Source organism: Taudactylus pleione, unplaced genomic scaffold, assembly GCF_031769625.1.
Source record: "Taudactylus pleione unplaced genomic scaffold, aTauple2 ptg000510l, whole genome shotgun sequence".
NCBI classification, from domain to species: domain Eukaryota; kingdom Metazoa; phylum Chordata; class Amphibia; order Anura; family Myobatrachidae; genus Taudactylus; species Taudactylus pleione.
In genome coordinates, this window is record NW_028284912.1 from 4,034,284 (window position 1) to 4,056,477 (window position 22,194).

The 22,194-nt window shown below is 46.2% G+C and overlaps 1 protein-coding gene across 6 annotated transcripts in view; it reads right to left on the reverse strand.

The window, feature by feature from the left end:
• Nucleotides 1–22,194, reverse strand: part of ENPP2 (ectonucleotide pyrophosphatase/phosphodiesterase 2) — a 101,306-nt gene that overhangs the window by 77,866 nt on the left and 1,246 nt on the right. The gene's annotated exons all lie outside the window — the stretch shown is intronic.

Consider the following 22,194-nt stretch of genomic DNA (forward strand, 5'->3'; position numbering starts at 1 on the left):
TCGCGAGTGGGTCTGAATGATCCCCAATGTGCAAACGATTTGCAAAAGATCTAACGATAAACTATGTTGTTTGAATCTGTGATTGAGAGCTTTCAGCTATAATGGGCAGATAGTGATTCATCGTTTGATCGTTCAGCGTAAACGATGTGTAAACGATTTGTAAGCAATCAAATGAAATTGACCTGCATGTTCAGTCGATGGAGGAGACGATCAAACGACCAGCGGGAGCGCGCATCGTACATCGTTAGAAACAATTACTGCACGATTTGCAAACGATGTTTGAACGATTATCGAACAATTTTATCATTATCGTTCAACTTTATCGTCTAGTGGATGCCCCCCATAAGAAATCTCGAGGAGAGAAAGAGAACATTTTTTTTTTTAGACTGTTATCAGAACTTTGTTGGAGCGCTGTACCTGTATTACTTGTATTATATACTTGGTATATTTATGGAAGTTTGGTGGCTTCTTCATCTTTGTGCCCCAAGGTATTTTTATTTGTATACCCAACATTTTATGCTGTAGTATAAAACTACTACTACTAATAAAACTATTACTACAGCTAATTAAAGTAATAGCTTAAAAAACAATGTATAGCGCTAAGAGTGGGTGACTAGCGGCCCTTTGCTGCACTTATTCATAAAACGCTAAAGAAAAAAGCGTTGTCCTGTTTGGCGCACTAATAAAATGTAACCTTTATTAAATACAATTAAAATATTTAAGCTAAAATCAGTGAAATATCTAAAAACAACGGTAATGGTGCATACACACGTAACGATTTTCTGTCCGATTTTCCCTTGAAAAAGTGAACGATTTTTTTTGAAGTGTAATGAACGATTTTTTGAACGATGAACGAATAATGTTCCTTCCCTTAATGAAAGTCGTCATGTTGGACAGTCTGAAATGGACGATGAACGATAACTACAAATGGGAGTGCGCATTTGTGATTATCGTTCATTGTTATAACTCATAAGCTGTACGATTTTTTTAACGATTTAACGATAACGACGTCGTTATCGACAAATCGTTACGTGTGTATGCAGCTTTAGTGTATCAAAAGGTGAATAAAGTGATTAAAAAACAGATTGACCCACTGTGTGTTTATCTGTTGTTGTACATTAGCATCTGTTTTATATTGGGTGTTGATTAATTCAATGCTGGAAATAAAGTTCAGTAATATGTTAATATATTACACCCAATAAAGATTGTTATTCATACGAGGGCTGGCTACATTACACATTACATACTATTGTAGCAGAATCTTCTCCAGCTATTTTCTCAATATAGCGTTATATGTGTAAATACCTAAATGCATATTAGGCTGGTTATTTGAGCACAGATGAACAATCCGAGATAATAAATCAGTATACTGTGTTTTAAAAGTAATTTGTAAATCTACCAAACACCTTCTGTTAAATCAGCAGTTGATTACTGCCACAGAACAGTGTTATGTATCATAACATTGCAATCATTGAGCTATTGTGGGCAGGTTAGGAGTCATAACTGTTTATTCATCTCATTCAGAGACATTGTAGCTCTCTCTATGTGGTTTATGGACTGCACCTGTTCATAGATAAAGCTAGTTACAAAGCATTAACAGTGTGTATCTGCCTTTACTGATACTTGTGAATGAGATATATCAAGTTCCTTCTGTTAAGTCAGCAATTAATTACTGCCACAAATTAATGTTATGTTTCATAGTATTGTAATCAATGAGCTCTATAGGCAGGTTAGTAATCACACTTGTTTGTTAATCTTATTCAGAGATATTGCATATATATCGCTCTATGGGGCCTAGTCATCATCACTTCATTTCTACAAAAGCAGATGAAAATGCACATTATCACCTGCAATTGTACAAATTAAGTTATCGGGCCATTCACCATGAAGGTAAAGCAGGAGATATCACAGATATACACCCCATACACTAGTATCACAGATATCTCCTGCTTACCTTCCTCTGGCGGAATGTCTCGCTGTCCCCATACACTAGTATCACAGATATCTGCTACTTACCTTTCTCTCCCGGATTGGCCCGCTGTCCCCATACACTAGTATCACAGATATCTCCTGCTTACAGGGCCGGATTATAGGCAGGGCGACAGGGGCGGTTGTCCCTGGGCACCCACACATAAGGGGCCCTCACACCCTGTCCCCTACCACTACTACTGAGACCGGCGGAGTACAGCATTTAGCTGTCTCCGCTGCGGTCCTCCGCCACTTCAGCCGGGCAGCACTCGCTGAGCACTTGGGCTCAGAGCGCGGCGCTGTGCCGGCCGGCAGGCAGGCTGTGTACTGGGGCTATACAGCAATGCAGGCGTGACGTCAGAGGTCACGCTGCGCAACCCCACGCCAGCCCGCCCCCTCAACAGTCGCGTCTGGACTGGAGACCGCGGAGGTGAAACGAAGAGAGGAGCTGCTGCTGTGATTTTGCCTCGGCCCGGAGCGTGAGTTAATTAATGCTTCTTCTCTTAAAGTGTGGTGCTGCTGGTGGGTTGGTTGTGGGGGGGCACACTGTGTGTCTATGTATGTGAAATATATATATATATATATATATATATATATATATACACACACACATATATATACACACACACACACACACACACAGGGATCACTGTTAGGGGGCCCCACAAGTTTGTTGCCCAGGGGCCCCCACAGACCTTAATCCGGCCCTGCCTGCTTACCTTTCTCTCCCGGCATGGCCCGCTGTCCCCATACACTAGTATCACAGATATCTCCTGCTTACCTTCCTCTGGCGGAATGGCCCGCTGTCCCCATACACTAGTATCACAGATATCTCCTGCTTACCTTCCTCTGGCGGAATGGCCCACTGTCCACATACACTAGTATGGTGACAGAATTCATTAAGCTCCGAAAACATTATATTTTCGGAGCTTGAGTATGGGAGCATTCGCCATCTGAAGATGGCGAATGCTCCAGATACCGGGTTGCAAAGAGGGGGTCCTTTCAGATCCCTCTGCCCCCATGTGTCTACTTCCGATGGACGTCGGGGCTCTTGTTTGCATACGTGACCCGTAGATCCGAAAAGGAGAAGTGAGGCCGCTCGCGGGGACAGCCCATTTCGCATCAGCTGTCACCGCGCCGGAGCAATGATGAATTGCTCCGGAATCCATGGCGAGTTAGAATGTTAATTATCGGGGTCTGGTAATTAGCATAATGAATAGGCTCCTATGTAGTTTGTGGATTGCACCTGCATTTCAATACAGCTAGTTACAAAGCATTACCAGTGTATTTGCACTGGTGTTTGTGTGGATGCCGGACTGTTGATAGACAGAAATTAGTTAGACAATGTCTAGATCGACCCCAGTTGTTAGACAGTCAATAGATCGACAGGTACTAAAGTTCGACACGTAAGAAGGTCGACAGGTACAAAAGGTCGACAGGGTCAAAAGGTCGACACAAAAATGATTGACACTTTTTTTGGGGGGGGTTAGGCACTTAAGATGAGCCAGTGTCCAACGTCATTCCCTACCATCCAACGTCATTCCCTACCATCCAAGTGGGCATGGAGGGGGAATAAATCCATGTGGCGAGCGAAGCGAGCCCGCAAGGGGCCGAATGGTATTTATGCAAAACATTTTTTTTAAAATGTGTCGACCATATCCGTGTCGACCTTTTCCATGTCGATCTTTTGTCCAGTCGACCTTCTTACATGTCGACCTTTAGTGTGTCGACCTTTTGTACCTGTCGATCTATTGACTGTCTAACAACTGGGGTACATCTAGACATTGTCTAACTAATTTTTGTCTATCTCTTATACCACACCCGTTTGTGTGAGCAGTCTATGATCAGTTGTTACGTCATACACACAGTAACAAATGCAGTCTTTTAGTCCCTGTCACAGTATAACAACCCTCATTAGTGTGACAATGTAGATGAATTGACACATAGTAATTAATACACAGCAGGACCACATTGTCAACATGTGTTTCACAACATTAGCTTCCTCAGGGCAAACCTATGGCCGCACTTCAGATTTCCCACAATTGTCTCATGCATATAAAACGGATAGAAATTTGTGAGACTAGTAGTTACAGATGTGTCCACACATACATCTTACTTCCTTGCGCGTTAAACAGTCCTTCTAGTCGCGCCATGCTGTGGCATGACTCAGTAGCGCCAAGCGTCTTTTCATGCGACTTTTTACCTTAAAATGCAGGACGCACAAGTAGCTTCTGCTGATTAAAATGATATGCGACATGCTTATATTCTGTGTACCACTGCGGATAGTATGCGAAATGCTACATTACACTGGCACAGCCGCTGGCACTGTAACGTGCAGATGAACACACAACCGAACACAGAATATAGGCATGCCGCATATCATTTTAAACAGCAAAACATGCTTGTGCGTTCTGTTCACATCGCGTATTACAAGGTAAAAAGTCACTACCGAGTTGCACGGTGCTCCCAAGTTATATTTAACGCGACTTGTGGCACACGGAGGTAAGATGTATGCGGATACATCTGTAATTATAAATTTTAAAAAAGGGAAAAGAATGTAATAATGATGCAGGCACTAATAAAAAAAGATAGAAGTTGTCACAATGAAGAAAATGAAACCAGTGCGGAACTTTATACAAAACGTTAATTTTTAACAACATGAATATACATAGAAACACAACATAAGTAATAATGAGTGTAAAGGTGCATACACACGGAACGATATATCGTAACGATATGAACGATATCGTTCAATGATATAGCATTCATATCGTTCCGTGTGTATGCAATGAACGACCAACAATGTGCGCTCCCGCTGGACGATAACGATATCGTCCATCGGGCATGCATGCAGGCCAATCTGGACGATATTGTTCATTTTCCATAGAGGTTTGCGATCGATGGTCGTTCATCGTTGGTGATATCTTTGGTGTGTGGATGAACAATATCGTTCATCCAGCACACCAGGAATTTCAAGGGAGATCGTTCAGCGATATCGTTCGCTGAATAGATCGTCCCGTGTGTACCCAGCATTAGAGATTTCTCTGTGATCCTGAAAGACACTAATACATTGTGCTGTAACTAAGTACAGCTAAAACAGACAGACTGACTGCTTTTTTGTCACATAATAAAGGCAATTCTTGTGGAACCTATTTAAACATTATTTTGTATTAATCTGGTCTGTATACTGCCGCTATACTTTTGCTGGACATTAGCTCATGTGCCCTCCCTAATTAATCCTCAATGCATTTGCTCTTACACTCATTAGTACTTGTGTTGTGTTTATATTGGATGCACTCGGTATGTAGCCGCAGGATCAGCCGGAACTCACTGTCAGCTGACGGCCAGACTCAGAAGACATCGCTGGAGCGCCAGAAAAAAAAAAAAAAAGAAAATCACCACTTGCTCATCAGGAATATTTTGTCGACATTTCAAGAGAGTGTCGACATGATGAACATCTATGAAATCAAAGTCGACATTGCGACAGAATATATCCAAGCTATTTGTATCTATATTCATGTTGATAAACGTTAATATATTTGTATAAATAACGTCACACTTGGTTTCCTTTTCTTACAGTGACAATTTATAAATATTTTTTTTTTTAGCACCAACACCATTATTATTACATGTTTTCTTGGTGTTGGTTGCAGGATTGGTACCAGGTGTATGGCAGCTAATTAATCCATAGTACATTAGGCTTATTTATATATTAATACCAAATCAGCGCTTGTACATTTTATTATTTTATTTAGCAAATTACAAGAGTGTGCTGGAGGGGTGGCATTAATCAGAAAACAAAAAGGTTGTTGAGGTTGAAGTAGCCGCTCCCACCACCAGTTATTGTTATTCCACTAACTTATACGTCCAGTGTTCCTCCACTGATCTTGCATTGTCAGCTCATATGGACATGGCCAACTTTACCGCCGGTTTCATGTCATTGTATTAGCAGGGTGCAATGAACGTGCCACTCCTAGAACTTTCCTAGTAGGTATTGCTGCCACTTAGAGGTGAAAGGGAAACCAGAATCCCCTTTGGGCATGTAGAAGACGAAGGGTTAACTCTTTGGTTTCACTAGTAAATATCCATATATTAGTCCCAAATGGTATTAGTGCGAGTGGTCCATGCATGTGTAGTTCTCGGCTAGAAGGATGGGGGTAAATTTACTAAAGTGAGAGTTTTTAGAAGTGAGTTTTAGAAGAGATGTTGCCCATAGCAACCGATCAGATTCTAGCCATGATCTTCTAGAAGGTGCTAGCTAAATGTTAAGTAGAATCTGATTGGTTGCTATGGGCAACATCATCTAAAATTTGCTTACACCTCCAGAGTGGTGTAACTAGGGCAGGGCGAGCGGGTCACGTGCCCTGGGCGCCGTGGGACCGGCGGCGCACGGGGGTGGGGGGGTGTGTGGGGCGTTGGGGCGCCGCTGACCATGGTTCCGGCCCGCCCTAGTTAGCCAGTGTAGTGCCGACCACAGAGAGTGCGGTCAGCACTACACATTTACACAGGACCGGCGCTAGGCTTCCCAGCGCCGGTCCTGTGCTGCACAGCCGAGCCCCTTCCCTCCCCCTGAGCGCTTGCCCAATAGTGCCAGGAGGAGGGTGGGAGGCGGGCTCATGCTGTGCATAACACACACATCACCGCCAGCGCTGGCAGAGATGTGTGTGTTAACCAGCAGCCAATGAGTCAGGCGACTCTCATTGGCTGCTGCTGCACACACATCGCCGCCGTGCGAGAGCGATGTGTGTGTGAATCAGCAGCCAATGAGAGTCAGACAGACTACTACTGGGGGGGATAATACTGGGGGCACTGCTTTGGGGGGGGGGGGGCACTACTGGGGACTACTACAGGGGCCACTATATAAAGGGCACTGCATTGAGGGGACCACTACTGGGGACTACTACTGGGGGGCAACCACTACTGGGGGCACTGCATCAAGGGGGACTCCTACTGGGCCACTATATAAGGGGCTTACTACAGGGGGCACTGAAAAGGGAGAACCACTAGAGGGGGCACTGAAAAGGGAGAACCACTAGAGGGGGCACTGAAAAGGGAGAACCACTAGAGGGGGCACTGAAAAGGGAGAACCACTAGAGGGGGCACTGAAAAGGGAGAACCACTAGAGGGGGCACTGAAAAGGGAGAACCACTAGAGGGGGCACTGAAAAGGGAGAACCACTAGAGGGGGCACTGAAAAGGGAGAACCACTAGAGGGGGCACTGAAAAGGGAGAACCACTAGAGGGGGCACTGAAAAGGGAGAACCACTAGAGGGGGCACTGAAAAGGGAGAACCACTAGAGGGGGCACTGAAAAGGGAGAACCACTAGAGGGGGCACTGAAAAGGGAGAACCACTAGAGGGGGCACTGAAAAGGGAGAACCACTAGAGGGGGCACTGAAAAGGGAGAACCACTAGAGGGGGCACTGAAAAGGGAGAACCACTAGAGGGGGCACTGAAAAGGGAGAACCACTAGAGGGGGCACTGAAAAGGGAGAACCACTAGAGGGGGCACTGAAAAGGGAGAACCACTAGAGGGGGCACTGAAAAGGGAGAACCACTAGAGGGGGCACTGAAAAGGGAGAACCACTAGAGGGGGCACTGAAAAGGGAGAACCACTAGAGGGGGCACTGAAAAGGGAGAACCACTAGAGGGGGCACTGAAAAGGGAGAACCACTAGAGGGGGCACTGAAAAGGGAGAACCACTAGAGGGGGCACTGAAAAGGGAGAACCACTAGAGGGGGCACTGAAAAGGGAGAACCACTAGAGGGGGCACTGAAAAGGGAGAACCACTACAGGGGGCACTGAAAAGGGAGAACCACTACAGGGGGCACTGAGAAGGGAGAACCACTACAGGGGGCACTGAGAAGGGAGAACCACTACAGGGGGCACTGAGAAGGGAGAACCACTACAGGGGGCACTGAGAAGGGAGAACCACTACAGGGGGCACTGAGAAGGGAGAACCACTACAGGGGGCACTGAGAAGGGAGAACCACTACAGGGGGCACTGAGAAGGGAGAACCACTACAGGGGGCACTGAGAAGGGAGAACCACTACAGGGGGCACTGAGAAGGGAGAACCACTACAGGGGGCACTGAGAAGGGAGAACCACTACAGGGGGCACTGAGAAGGGAGAACCACTACAGGGGGCACTGAGAAGGGAGAACCACTACAGGGGGCACTGAGAAGGGAGAACCACTACAGGGGGCACTGAGAAGGGAGAACCACTACAGGGGGCACTGCATAGGGGGGATAACTACTGGAGGCCTGCATAAGGGGGACAACTACTGGGGGCACTGTATAAGGGGCACTACTGGGAATCACTCATGGGGGCACTGTATATGGGGGATCACTACAGGGGGGGCTGTAGAAGGGGAACTAATGGCGGGCTGCATAAGTAGGACTACTACAGGGGGAACTGTGTAAGGGGCACTGCATATGGGGGATCACTACTGGGGGCCTGTATAAGGGGAACTAATCGGGGGCTGCATAAGGGGGACCACTACTTGGGGTACTGTATAAGGGGCACTACTGGGGGCCTGCATAAGAGGCACTACTGGGGGCCTGCATAAGAGGGACCACTACTGGGGGCATTGTATACTGGGCTACTATATAAGGGGCACTACTGGGGGGCCTGCATAAGGGGGACCACTACTAGGGGCACTGCATAGGGGGTACAGTATAAGGGGTACTGCAATAAGGTGCAAATGGAAAGAAATGTTCCCAGTGACAAGAAAGGGATGTGTCATGTTGACACGCCCCATTTTTCAGTGGCCATGCCCCTTGTGACCATACCCATTTTTCACCACGTGCACATGGGGGGGCTGCATTTTCAAATTTGCCCTGGGCTCCAAATACCCTAGTTACGCCACTGCACCTCCATAATATGCGTTTATTGGCTAGTGTGGAACAGTGTTGTAGTCGTTAACGTTTACATTATGGCATGTTGTATTTTTGCTGAATATTTGAGAGGGTTTTTGAAACACTTTTAGAGAGTGGTATGAATTATGCGAACCTGCGCATGCTCATTCAAATACGGGCCATGCAGAGCAGTACACATTTAGATTGCATCTATACTTACACCTGAAGAGATGGAACCTAGGTTGCAAAGGGGGCTCTATTTCGCATAGACAAAGTTTAGCAAGTGCGTGTCGTTGCAATTGCAGGCTATGCAGTGTTGGACGTAAGTACACCCATTTGGAGAGTTGTACGCATTTCAAAGACAGTCTAAACTTGCGTTTGCACACAGGCTAGGTTCAGGGAGGGGGCGTCAGCGGAATAGCGGGCTGTGCAGGGCATGCGCATGTATAAATACGCCTGTGTCTACAGACATAGCTTTTGCACCAAGGGTAGGACTTGTCCAAGCGAGCACTGATGAGGATGATTATTGCCCACAGCGGTGCGCTTGGTAGTCTGGCATCAGATGTATACAACTCCACACATGGTCAAATTACATAGTTTAGTTCCATAAACGTGGAGCAGGAGCAATTACTTGTGTTCCACTCTGCATGGCAAGAAGAGGGCAGATGCCTTAAATTGTTGGTAAATGGACTTTGCAGGGACATCTTCTCTCTTTCCACCACCAGCATTTCCAGTCGAGAGCCACAATACTGCAGAAAGCAAAGTAATGTTTCAGGGACAAGTCCCGAAACCTGGATGTGGATTGCACGAAGCTGACAAGAAGGTACAGATTGGAAAACTCTGCGAGCCCACATTTTCCATATAATAGAATATATGACCTTCACTGAACCTATGCAGAGTACAAGCAGTTTAGTTGCTTCACAGAATGTCAAGAGGTAAAAACGCGTGGGTGCTATAGATAGATACGGCTCTTACATCCACACAGGTCAACTGATCTCCTGATAACGCCGCTTACATGCCAATTGTAAAATGCTTTGACCCTGAAAAAGGACGATTAATAATTGTATTTTATTTATTACCAGTTATTTATATAGCGCACAGATATTAGTAGCCATTTAACCTACCATTACATATTTTGAGTGTGGGAGGAAACTAGGGTACCCGGAGGAAACCCACTCATGCGTGAGGAAAAAGGCAAACTTTACACAGGGCCATGGCGGGTACTGAGGGAGGCGTGGCCAAATCCAGGGAGACACTGGCGGCAACTCAGGGCAGCTCTGCAAAAAGGTAGACAATATTCCCCCATAGCAGCTGACATGGGTTGGGCCCCCACCGGTCCCCTCCAACAAGCCCAGGCTCAGGTAATTAGTACCCCCCCTCTTGGTGCCCCTGGGTAGCAACCCAAGACCTGGGTAACAACCCAAAGACCTCAGGGTCTCATTCAGAGCCGCTCGTAAGCGGCTGCTCGTTCGTTCCGAGCGATGTTCGCACATCTGCGCATGGGTTTCAGTACGCATGCGCGAACCAGTCAGTGCGGTCAGAAATCGTGTGCTCGCAATATAGCGAATGCCTGCTATTTTGAGTGACAGAATGAGGCGTTTGTGGGTGGTCACAGGGGAAGGTGCTTAAAAACGGGGAGTGGAGATCCGAACGCAGGCGTGCCAAACGGTCAAAACGAGCGTTTAATGGGAGTGCATAATTAACAAAGCAGCGTCATCGACCACGTCAGTTGGGTGTCTTTTAGCCAGAACTGCTCGCATGATTGCTGTAGGAAAAACCAACCACAAGAATAGCAAGCAGTTCATACGCCGTTCGATGTACTCGATTAATCTAATAAATAGCGGACATGACGTATGATGCGAGCGGCCAGGGGGCGTTTTTTACAAAAAAACGTCCACATGTTTTGTTCGCTCATTCAGACCTAGTGGCGTCAACAGACCGCAAAGAGAGAACGGTTAATTTAAATAGCCACCCCCTTTTTCAGAACGTCCGTCTGCAAATAGCGTTCCTCCCTGAATCAGACCCTCAGTGCGGTGAGGCAGTAATGCTAGCCATTACACCAGCAGTCAGCATTTTATTGGCTTCCATACTATTTTTAATTTTAAATATAGTATAAGATAGAAGTATATAGATAGAAGAAATAACAGATAAATTAAATGAGTGAAGGAACATTAATGTTCAATCATATTACACAGGCCTGCAATCTAAAAAAAACTGTCTGAAAACAAAATACAGTAGCTGATTTTTATAGGCTTTTGGGTGCTATTTTCAGAAAACATTGTACAAAAAAAAGTTCCATTATGTACTGTAGCATTTTTTCCACAAACTCAAATTTTTGTTTTCAGTATTTCCAGAATTACTATACAGTATTATTAAAACAAATTTCATTATGGCACTTTGAGATAATTTTTTTATACTAGCATTCCAAAGAGCAAACTGGAGTTTAAAGGTGTATTTTCTGATTTCTCATTTAGGGGGTCTATTCATCATCCCTTTTTTTTTACAAAAGAGGGTGAAAATAAAAAAAAAAATGTTCACTAACAGTGTAATGCAGGAGATATCAGTGATATCTCCTGGTTACAATTCTGCCCCGATAATTCCATAGTCCCCATACTTTAGTACTATGTAATTCCCATACTTTAATATGGGGATGTGGAAATTGTGTAATTCATAAAGTTCCGTAAAAGCATTTTTTTCGGAACTTGTGAGTGATACTGTACGCCACTCTGAGATGGCGTACATCACCCGAAACCATGCACAGCTTGTGCAGCAGAGGGAACTATTCAGATCCCTCCAGCTTGTTAGTTACTTACCTCTGGCGGCTCCGTGCTGTCACAGGCTTCCTCCTCAGGTCCTCTTGTGCTAACCTGCAAGGTGGAGCTTGCACAGTTACCGAACAGCCATGGCCATATAAGACACTGCCGGCTGTGGAACTGGGAGGGGTGGGCACCAGATCGGACACCGGCTGGGGGGAGGGGGGGGGGAAGGCCAGATTGGACACCGGCGGCTGAGGGTTGGGATTGGAACCCCGGCGACCACGTGGGAAACCCGGATCAGACACTTGCGGCCACTTTGAAGGGGGAGCCGAATCAGACAGACATCGGCAGCCACGGTGAGGGGGGAGGGGGGGTCGTGCTGGACCACAGTCTCAGCTCCCAGCAGTCCCGGCTGCTGCTAGCGGCAGGGGGGGGGGGGGGGGAGAGGGGGGTTATGGTGGTGTCTGGGGTAAAAGGAATGGGGGAATAGAGGGGTGAGGCCGGCGCAGTGTGAGGAAATCCTTGTAAATACCTCGGCTGCGGGTGACGATTATAACTTCTCTGAAAGGCTGACTCTGCAAAAAGAGCAGCTTTTCGGAAGTGATACTTTTGTTAGTGAGGCTTGATGAATGCCTCCAAAATATATTTTTTAAACTTGCAGTGAGTTTAAAACAGAATTATCACTAGAGGTAATTATCTAATGATTAATAGGACCCTTAGACTCTTGGTGCTGTAAGTGAACAAGGGGAAAGATTTCATCAAGATATCAAGGAGACGGAACACAGATACCAGGGTAGGTGGAAAGACAACATGATTGCGGAATACGGTTGGATGCTGTACATAGAAGAGCCACAAGCTGTCTACAAGAATGAAAGACAGAGAGAGAGAAGGGCGAATCTGCTCGGCAAGCTCCGTGCTTTTACAGCAGCCACACTTTACAGCAGCGGGATCTCGCACAAAAGTGTTCGCTACCCTATAGGGCATTCGGCTGTACAGGCGCAGGGTGAGAGACGGACTGCCGCTGCAAACATTAAACACCACGGCAATTGCAATTCGCACCCTTCACCGACAATTGAATTCCTCCATGTGCCAACCAATCAGCTCCTAACTTTTTCAAACACAGCCTGTAAAGTGACAGTTAGTAGCTGATTGGTTGGTACTTTGCGATGCATCCCGCCAATCACTGCATGTGTGTCGGCATAAATAACGCCAGTATTGGATCCCTCTTACAGCACTTTGCGAATAGAAGCCCATAGGTTGAGTCAAAATTCAGGTAGAGATTTATCAAACATTGGAGAGAGATAGAGGGGCCTATTCATCATAAATAAAAACTCGATGGTGGTAATTAGGTTTAGGACTCGCATGGAGTTCTCAGGCTCGGCGACAGGGGGGTACAAGGGGTACACCTGTACCGAGCCCCAAGGTCCTGAGGGGCTCCTAGGTTCAGAGGGCTCAGGGGCACAAACGGCAACTGCCACGGGTCCGCAGCAATAGTAAATTGACCGTCCCCGCCCTGCGGTCACACCTGGCAAGTGAATGGTATAGACACCCGCCCCCCCACAAAAGTTAACCCAGCTGCTGTGGGGGTAAGTGTGACATCCATGACAGGGTGTTTATACAAGATTGATATTGGCATATGAGAGTGAGCGCCCCTTTTCTTAATTTTACGTATAGCTCCAGCCTCCAGCTCAATATGTGCATAAGTGGAGGGTTTTGTTTTAATAATAATATATATATATATATATATATATATATATATATATATATATATATATATATATATATATATACACACACACACACACACACACATGTAGACTGCATCCATTGATAGATATAGATGCAGGAAGGATGTGTGGGTGTTGTGGAGGAGGGAGTCGAGGGGGGGCCCCCAAAGATATCAGTGTAACGGGCCCTATTATTTCTGTTGCCAGACCTGGGAGTTCTACCTAATTACCAAAGCAATTCATCATTCCTCCTCTCCATAAGTATCTATCATTTTTGTGATGACAGCTTTTCGGGAAATAGATACTTTTCCCTGCCTGCCAGGGGCGTATCTATAATGGGTGCAGGGTGTGCAGGGAACACGGGCCCCACACCGCACACCCTGCACCCATAATAATACTTACCTCTCCGGAGTCCTACATCGGCGTGGGCGTCCGGCGCTGTTAAACTACTGGAAAATGGCAGCGGTGGCCATTTTCCTGGTGACCTGTGCATACACTATAGACTCTGGGCACACTCTAGTGCCCAGAGTCTACAACTCCGGCGCTGGCCGCGCACAGCTCAGTGCGCTGTCGGGCGGAGAGGAGGGGGCCAGTGTCGGAGACTGCACATGGGCCCCCTCCTCTCTAGAAACGCCCCTGCTGTCTGCTCTAACTTACCGCAGCTGTAATCAGTGCGGAGCATGCACCATTACGTTCACAAAAGCGGCGCATGCGCAGCACTGATTATAGCTGCGGTAATTCTGTGGCCATCCGCCAATCAGCTTCTATGGGGTATACTTACTAAAGTGCGGGTTTTTAAAAGCGGAAATGCTGCCCATAGCAACCATATTCTACTTAACATTTATATAGCATCTTATAGAAGATACTAGCTATAATCTGATTGGTTGCTATGGGCAACATCTCCACTTCTAAAAACTCTCACTTTAGTAAATATATCCCTAACTGTCACTTTTTCACACATCAGCCTGTAAAGTGGCAGTTACTGTAAAAGCTGATTGGGTAGCACTTTATCTCCCTCCAAGCTATGATATATCCCCCCCCCCTTCATCTCAAATAGCTGCAGATGGTGGAAATTGGAGAGGAGTGTTGGAAGAGGCCTGACAGTAGTCTCTCCGCAGAGAACAGGTGGAGGTGTGCACAAACCTTGGCTACAATGACTCTCTTCCATTGTTCAGAGTGTCACTCAGGGCACAGGGGCCAGATTGCAGCAGGTGGCGGGATGCATTTTGGCCAGCGGGGCGTAGTTTGGGTGCCCGTTTTAGACTGGTTATGTTGCAATGGACATTACGCATAGCATCAGACAATTGCATCACCCCGCATAGGTAACGGTAATTTGGGTCCATGCAAGTTTCTGGCAACTTTGCTAGATATTCACTTTGAACTTGACAAAAATTGCGCAAATTCATCATTCAATTACCGTTTGCTAAGCAGATATAATGTGAGTTGTTCCATAACTTTGAGATATAATAAATGATACTTTAGCAGAATTAATCCTGAGAGTCTATTCCAGTATCTCACACCCACGTAGGTCAAGTTTTTTTTAATACATTAAGACTCAAAACAGTTACCATAAGTCGGCCTTTGATTTTTCTGGCACTGAAACCAACCTCCTCAGCTCTCCTGGGGGGAATCATTGTCAGTAATGTTTATGACTGGAATAGTCAACCTCAAACCTTCAAGGTATGGAACATTTGCTTAACCTCCGACTATTAAAACAAGCTCTATGTCTGCTGCGGACAATTATCTAATTTATAAAAGGACATGAAACATTCTGAGTAAATAACCAACGTAACCATTAAAAGGCACACTCAACAAAAACAAGTTTTATACCGTTTTACAGCCCTCGCTTTTTAGCAACGTTTGCCCGCCCCTGGCAGCAGCTTTCGGTTTAACTCAGCAGAAATTAGGGTAATAATAACAACATGTAATAATAACCCTAGGGTAATGAGGTGGATTTATGCATTTACAGGCTGTATGTACACTGCTAAATAAACCGTACCACTTGTTTTGTTTCAAAAATAAAAAAATTCTGAACTGCAACCCCAGCCTTATATAGGGGCCTATTTATTACTTCTGTGGTCAATATTTACAAACGAGCTGCATTATTTGACTATATGGGGTTTTTAGTATGGAATATCTGTGGCAGTCCATCAGTCACAAAAGCGGTCTCCACTTTTTATGGAGACTGGGAAAATGGTAAATTTCCTACTCTATGAAAAGCTTGGCCTTGAAGGTATTATAACCGGAGCAGGATCTTGAATCCCTCTTCGGCAGCCTATGCAAGAAATATATATATATATATATTCTTAGTTCATGGGAAAATTTTACTAAACATGATGACTAGTCAAAATTTTACAGCAAGGAATTGTGGGTACACACAACAAAAATGTAAATAGAAATATCACCTCAGCAAATATCAAGCATCTGGAGAACACATCTACGGAGGGGGCCAGAGGAGATATCGGCTGCGGTCCCTCGTATTGGATCGTAAAAGCGGATCTCAGAGGTTTCTATAGTGGCTGCTATACTGTGAGCTTTACCAAGCCCACGTTTAAATAATTGGCCATGGTAGCCGACGCCATCTTCGCTAGCCTATGGACATTCTGCCTTCTTTTTTGGATCCCTCCCTGCTAGCCTCCACTAACAAAAGCACAGCCCCGCAGCTGCGCACATTAAGCTGGCCCAGTCTGTACCTGGAAGCAAAGTAATAATGTAAGGAAGAGATTATGGCCAAATCCAAGCAGAAAACAAATATTTATTTTCGCTTTGTGAACTTAGGCCCTGATTCAGAGCCGGACGCTCTGACTAGAGCGCTCGCTCTGAATCAGGGCCCTCCTCCATTAAAATGGAGCGACCTCCTGGACGCTCGTATAGCTGTGGGTCACCACCCACAGCATATACGAGCGTGCAAAAAGATGGTCGTGATGGTCTTGACCAGCGCGACCATCGGACTTGCGAGGGAAACCCTGCGGTCGGGTTTTCCAGCCGCAAGGCCAGGAGTGATTTTGGCTCTATCAGAGCCAAAATCACTCCCACTGACATCACTAGTGATGTCAGTGGGGCCGGCTTCAGACAGTAGGCGTTCCCATGGGAACGCCTCCATCTGGCAGGCACGCCCCCGGCAAGCCCACTAAAGGGGGCGTGCTGTCAATCAACATCGACAGCACGCCCCCTTTGGTGCGAGACCCCGAGCGATGGAAAGCCAGTCGCTCGCTGGATCTCGCGCATGCGCACGACGGAGCTCCCTCCGTCGTGCGCATGCGCAGTGGGGAACATCGACCCACTTGCGAGCGTACTGCCGCTCGCGAGTGGGTCTGAATGACCCCCTTAGTTAATATCACTACATCCCGTCTGCATTACAAATGCTGGATGTGGATGGGAGACGTAGAACAGAATGCATCATATACCGCATTCATGATAAGGATGTACAATTACATTACACGTTGCACAAATTCATTGTGCCTGACTATTATAAATGAAATAATAAGGAGAGTACAGTGTGTTTCAGATGCTGTGCTGCCATTGCACAGACACTTAGCGGCTGCTCGTTCGTTCCGAGCGATGTTTGCACAACTGGGCATGTGTACGGATTGTAATACGCATGCGCGAACCAGTCAGTGCGGCCAGAAATCGTTTGTTCGCAATATAGCAAATGCCTGCTATTTTGAGTGACAGGAGGAGGCGTATGTGGGTGGTAACAGGGGAAGGTGCTTGAAAACGGGGAGTGGAGATCAGAACGCAGGCGTGCTTAAAGGTCAAAGCGGGCGTTTTATGGGTGTGCATAATTAACAAAACAGCGTCATCGACCACGTCAGTTGGGTGTCTTTTAGCCAAAACTGCTCGCAAGATTGCGGTAGGAAAAACCAACCACAAGAATAGCGAGCAGTTCATACGCTGTTCGATGTACTCGATTAATCTAATAAATAGCGGACATGACGTATGATGCGAGCGGCCAGGGGGCATATTTTTCAAAAAAACGAGCGCATGTTTTGTTCGCTCGTTCAGACATGGAGGCAGCAACAGACCGCAAGGAGCGAACGGTTCATTTGAATAGCCACCCCCTTTTTCTGAACGAGCGAGCGCTAATAGCGATCAGCTCTGAATCAGGCCCTTAGGCAGTACAGCAGGGGAGGTCCATGCCTGCAGTAAGGATGTCCATTGATGGTTAGCAATCATCAATGGTTAACAGTCGATTGTTTTGCCATCGATGGCATACATGCAATTGTTCTCCGCCATCGAATGGCACAGATGGCCATCGATAGCACAGAGTAACAAAATGTTTTTTTGTGTTCTTTTTAAATGCCCGGACACGGAGCGTAGCTCCGCACCCTGACTAGACCCACAAAGCCCCGCCCCCACTCCCTGCTTGGCAAGTACCCCTGCGCTGCTGCCTCATGAATGATCAGGGGGAGGAGACACATACACAGCGGGCACAACCAGGTGGGTGCTGACAAGAGGGAGAGGGCCCCCCTGTCTTAAATGTCCTGGGGCCCCCGAAGACTTCATTCAGCCCTAATTATCACAACACCAACACAGTCTTGGGTTGGATTCCAGTCATATCGATTGTAAGCTCTATGTAGCAGGAACACAGACAGGAACGATTGCATATTCTCTGTAAATCACTGTGCAAAATAAAATCATTGCTAGCAATAATAACAATTATTATGGGTATTTATTTATGAAAGATTGGAGAGAAATAAAATTGCGAAAGAAACTACCAACCAATCAGCTCCTGTCATTTTTCAAACACAGCGTGTAAAGTGACAGGAGCAGATTGGTTTGCACTCTGTCTCTCTCTCCAGGCTTTCATGAATACACCCCATAGTATGTTCATTTTCCCTTCACCTCAGTAATCTGTGTGAACTTAAGGTAACACTTTAGTGCATTACGGCAGAACAGCAGAGAGAACTTTTGGGGCTGAAGAGCGCTAGGCACAGGGAACGTTAAACAAAATCCTGGCAACAGAATGTAGGTTATTGCTGATGTAAACAGTTTATTCTTTCAGGCTCTCAAGCATTACGCCTTGTCCCAAGGGGGTTACATTTAGTTTATTTTGCTGTATTATGGTATACTACAGTAATTGACATTGGCATGTTTTACCAACCAATCAGCTCCTGTCATTTTTCAAACACAGCCTGTAACATGTTAGGAGCCGATTGGTTGGTGCTTTATCTCTCCCTCTCCCAAGGCTTAGTACATCTCCTCCTAATTCTTTTACTATAAATACAATTCATGAGAGGCCTCCATTACAACAGTAATGATCACAGTGGAGGGTGAAGCTTGCAGCCTAAGCAGGATGAGAACTTAGAGTACTCGGAGGGCATGGAGAGTGCATTTATGGAGGATGGGACAGTTTATAGGCTATATATAAGGAGATATTAGTACAACATATAAATATGTTCACCTAGCAATCCTAACTTCAGCTGGTGTCCGAGGCAGCTGCTGTGACAGAACACAGGACCTGATTCAGACCCTGTCGCTAAGAAGTGTTCGCTCGTAACTGGCCGATGTTCGCATTCTGTGCATGCATCAAAGGGCGCGTGCGGGAACCAGTGCGAGATATCGGGAAGCGGACGCTCGCTGCGCATAGACAGCCCAGCAGAGGGAGTGACAGGAGAAGCAGTTTGTGGGTGGTGACAGGGGCAGGCCACTAGAAACGGGGGAGTGGAGGTGCGAACGTAGGCGTGCCCGAGCATCTTAACGCAGTTTCAGAGGCGTGCATAATTAACAGGCAGCGTCATAGTACACGTCTCCTGGTTGTATTTCACACTGACATGATCGCAGTGCTTGCGGTAGGGTATGGTCAACCTCAAGCGCTGCGTTCGCTCCTGATGGCACCCGATGTACTGATGGTTGTATACACTTCCTGGAGATGACGTGCGCAAGTGGGCATCTACATACACAAAGCGATCGCATGCCAGGACATAGTGGGCGTGCTGAATTTGCATACGCTGGGTGCGAGCGTACGCATCTAGCGAGCGGCTCTGAATCGAGCCCACACAGTCTTTACAGAAGGGTTTATAAAAAGGAATATGTTCTTCGTAGGCAGCGCCAGCTTTAAAACTTCTGTCCATAGAAAAGCTGCGAGTGCAAAGCGTCTCAGGTTTTTAATACAGGGCTTCATCCGTATGAAGGATACGCGAGTTCTGTGCGAGTTTATAGGTAGGAAGGAAGTGAGCACCAATAGTTTGGGAGAGTTATAACAGGGAATCTATGTCACTGACTAGGCCTCAGTGCCATGGTAACGGCGTTCTGCAGACAACGTGAATTCCTGCAGCACTGGGAAGGAGAATAAAGGCTTCCCAATAACAGATACAAAGCAGAATAAGGACAGGCGTCTATACAGTCTCCGCACAGGTCACAATTTGTTTCCTTTGCGCTCTCCCAAGGTTTTTATACATAAGCTAATATAGTGCACTAGGCAGTGTGTAAATTGGTAAGTGACAGGCACTCTTTAATACCAGAATCAGTTTATGTATCAAGCAACGAAAAGTGGGGAGAAGTTACCCAAAGCAACCAATCAGCTCCTAGGTATTATTTTACAGACTACACATCATAAATGCTACTTCAAAGCTAATTGGTTGCCATGGGCAACTTCTCCACGCTTTTCCCTGCTTGATACATGACCCCCCCCCCCCCAACCAGTGATTACTTGCCGACATTCAGCTCCCTCCTTCCGGGAGCGGAATGCCTGTATACAGCGGGGGGCGTGGCCGGGCAATGGGTCCGTATTGGGGGCGGGGCTGCACAGTCGCATCATTGCCCCGCCCCCTCCTCACAAAGCATGGGGCAGAGCCGCGAATCGGATCATCAAGCCCCCCGCTGCGGAGGTTTCTAGTAGGTAGTCGGGGGGGGGGGCAGGCGGTAGCCGGGAGGCTTGCCTGCCTTTCCGGGGGGGGCGGGCGCAGCAGCCGGGAGGCTTGCCTGCCTTTCCGAGGGGCCAGGCGTGGCTCCCGACCAAATCGGGAGGCTAGGCAAGCCTGCCCCAGTGTGACCATTGGGAAAGGCTATGGGGTCTATTCATCATTACTAAAAATTTTGATGGAGTTCTACCCTAATTACCGGAGGAATTCATCATTCCTCCACTCAATCAGTATCTATTCCGAAAAGATGTAATTTTTGTGTTACCCATAGCAACCAATCAGATTCTAGCTATTATCTTCTAGAAGGTGCTACTTAAATGTTAAGTAGAATCTGAAAGGTTGCTATGGGCAACATCTCCACTTCTAAACACTCTCACCTTAGTAAATATGCCCCTTATTATAGCCGCCACAGTCAACTGCGCTCTAATAAAACTCATTTTGTTTATGGGATAGCGTCTTGAGAATACCAAGGAATAAAAATTCTACTCAAAAACACAGGAGTATGACCAACAGTATATCACATTTAGGTTCAGGCTTGCATATGGGCATATCTAAACTCCCTCCTCAGTTTTGCAAGTAGTTTTATTTTATGCAAACTGTTTATTCCTAGGTTATCCATACAGATACGTGTATAAAAGGTGTGTTTAAAAGAAGTTTTATGTGTCGCTATCATTTTAAAAAAAAAATGTTTTTTGTTTTTGTTTTTTATATAGGAGCTGGTTTTAGGTTTAGAAGAAAGTGTTTGTCCCTGCAGTAGCCCCAGGACTGTGAATCAGCAGAACACATCCAGGGCTGGTTGCTTTAATTTTCCAACCGGCAGAAACTATTCCATAAACTGGTTGTAACCGTTGTGTGGTCACACTGCAGGTCTTGTACACAGCGCAGCCAATTAAGCGGCGATAATGAATAGAACCCTGCTTTATACACAGCACGGACTGCTCATCTTAGAAAGCTGCAGATCCTTCTTCTAATGAATGGGTCTGCAATGAAATCCTGCTGCACAGTACAAAGCCAGTTGTGTTATATTATAAGCACCGTATTAGGAAAACACTCAGCAAGTGATGAGGTCACTGGGAATGAATTAAACGCAGAGCAGAATAACGTTTCTGTAGCGATTACATCCCATGCATGCGTAGCTTCAAGTCGTGAAAGCATAAGTGCAGTAGTCTTCTTTCAAGTACAGATGTGCCTTCATTCACCTAGTGCTTTTGCGCAATATGGCATAAGATGCTTGGCGCGACAGACTGCCCACCAGGGATAGCAATTCGTCATTTTTCCTAAACGTATTCACATACAAAGTCTCTCACAGTATATCAGGTAGACTATATTATTACTTTGGTTGAAAAGTAATTGGTAGAACGTCGCAGAGTAAGCACAAGGTTACGTGGTGGGAGGCGAAGAGCAGATGGCTCTTATCGGCCCACCATCGTTTGTTTGGGTTTTTTTATTACCCAATAGTGACTGGAGTTTCACACACCAGCTTCATGAAATGCAGCGCCAGTAATCGGTGTACCTTTGCATCATACTTTTGTCGCATTAGCGGTGTGAATAAGACGCCGATTTTGAGAAAAAGTCCATGGACAAAAAGTCCAGGGCAATTGGAGCAATAGGTGGACACATCTGTAGTGCAAGCAGAGTTCATACACAGACCATGTGGGCAGCGTAGCATACCCGTAGCTGATCCGCAGGTTAGAAGTGTAGGGACTGCAGAAATCCGCCTTGTTCCCATTAGCCCAGACAGATACGTTTAAATATTATTTGCAGCTTAAGGAACAAAATAAAACTGCAGCAGTTTTCCTTTGACCTTTCATTTCCTGACTGACTATCTGCAGCCAGTTCCCGCAGAACCTCTGCTTTTCTCTGTCTCCCCACTAACAGCATGACAATTACATCCAGACACCCCTATATTGACGAGACACTTACAAGTAATTCAGCACAACAGAACATATATTGCTGAGTGCATCGGATGACATGCAACATCTTATACAGATATTCATTTGGCATTAAACGTTCTCTTTGAGGAGT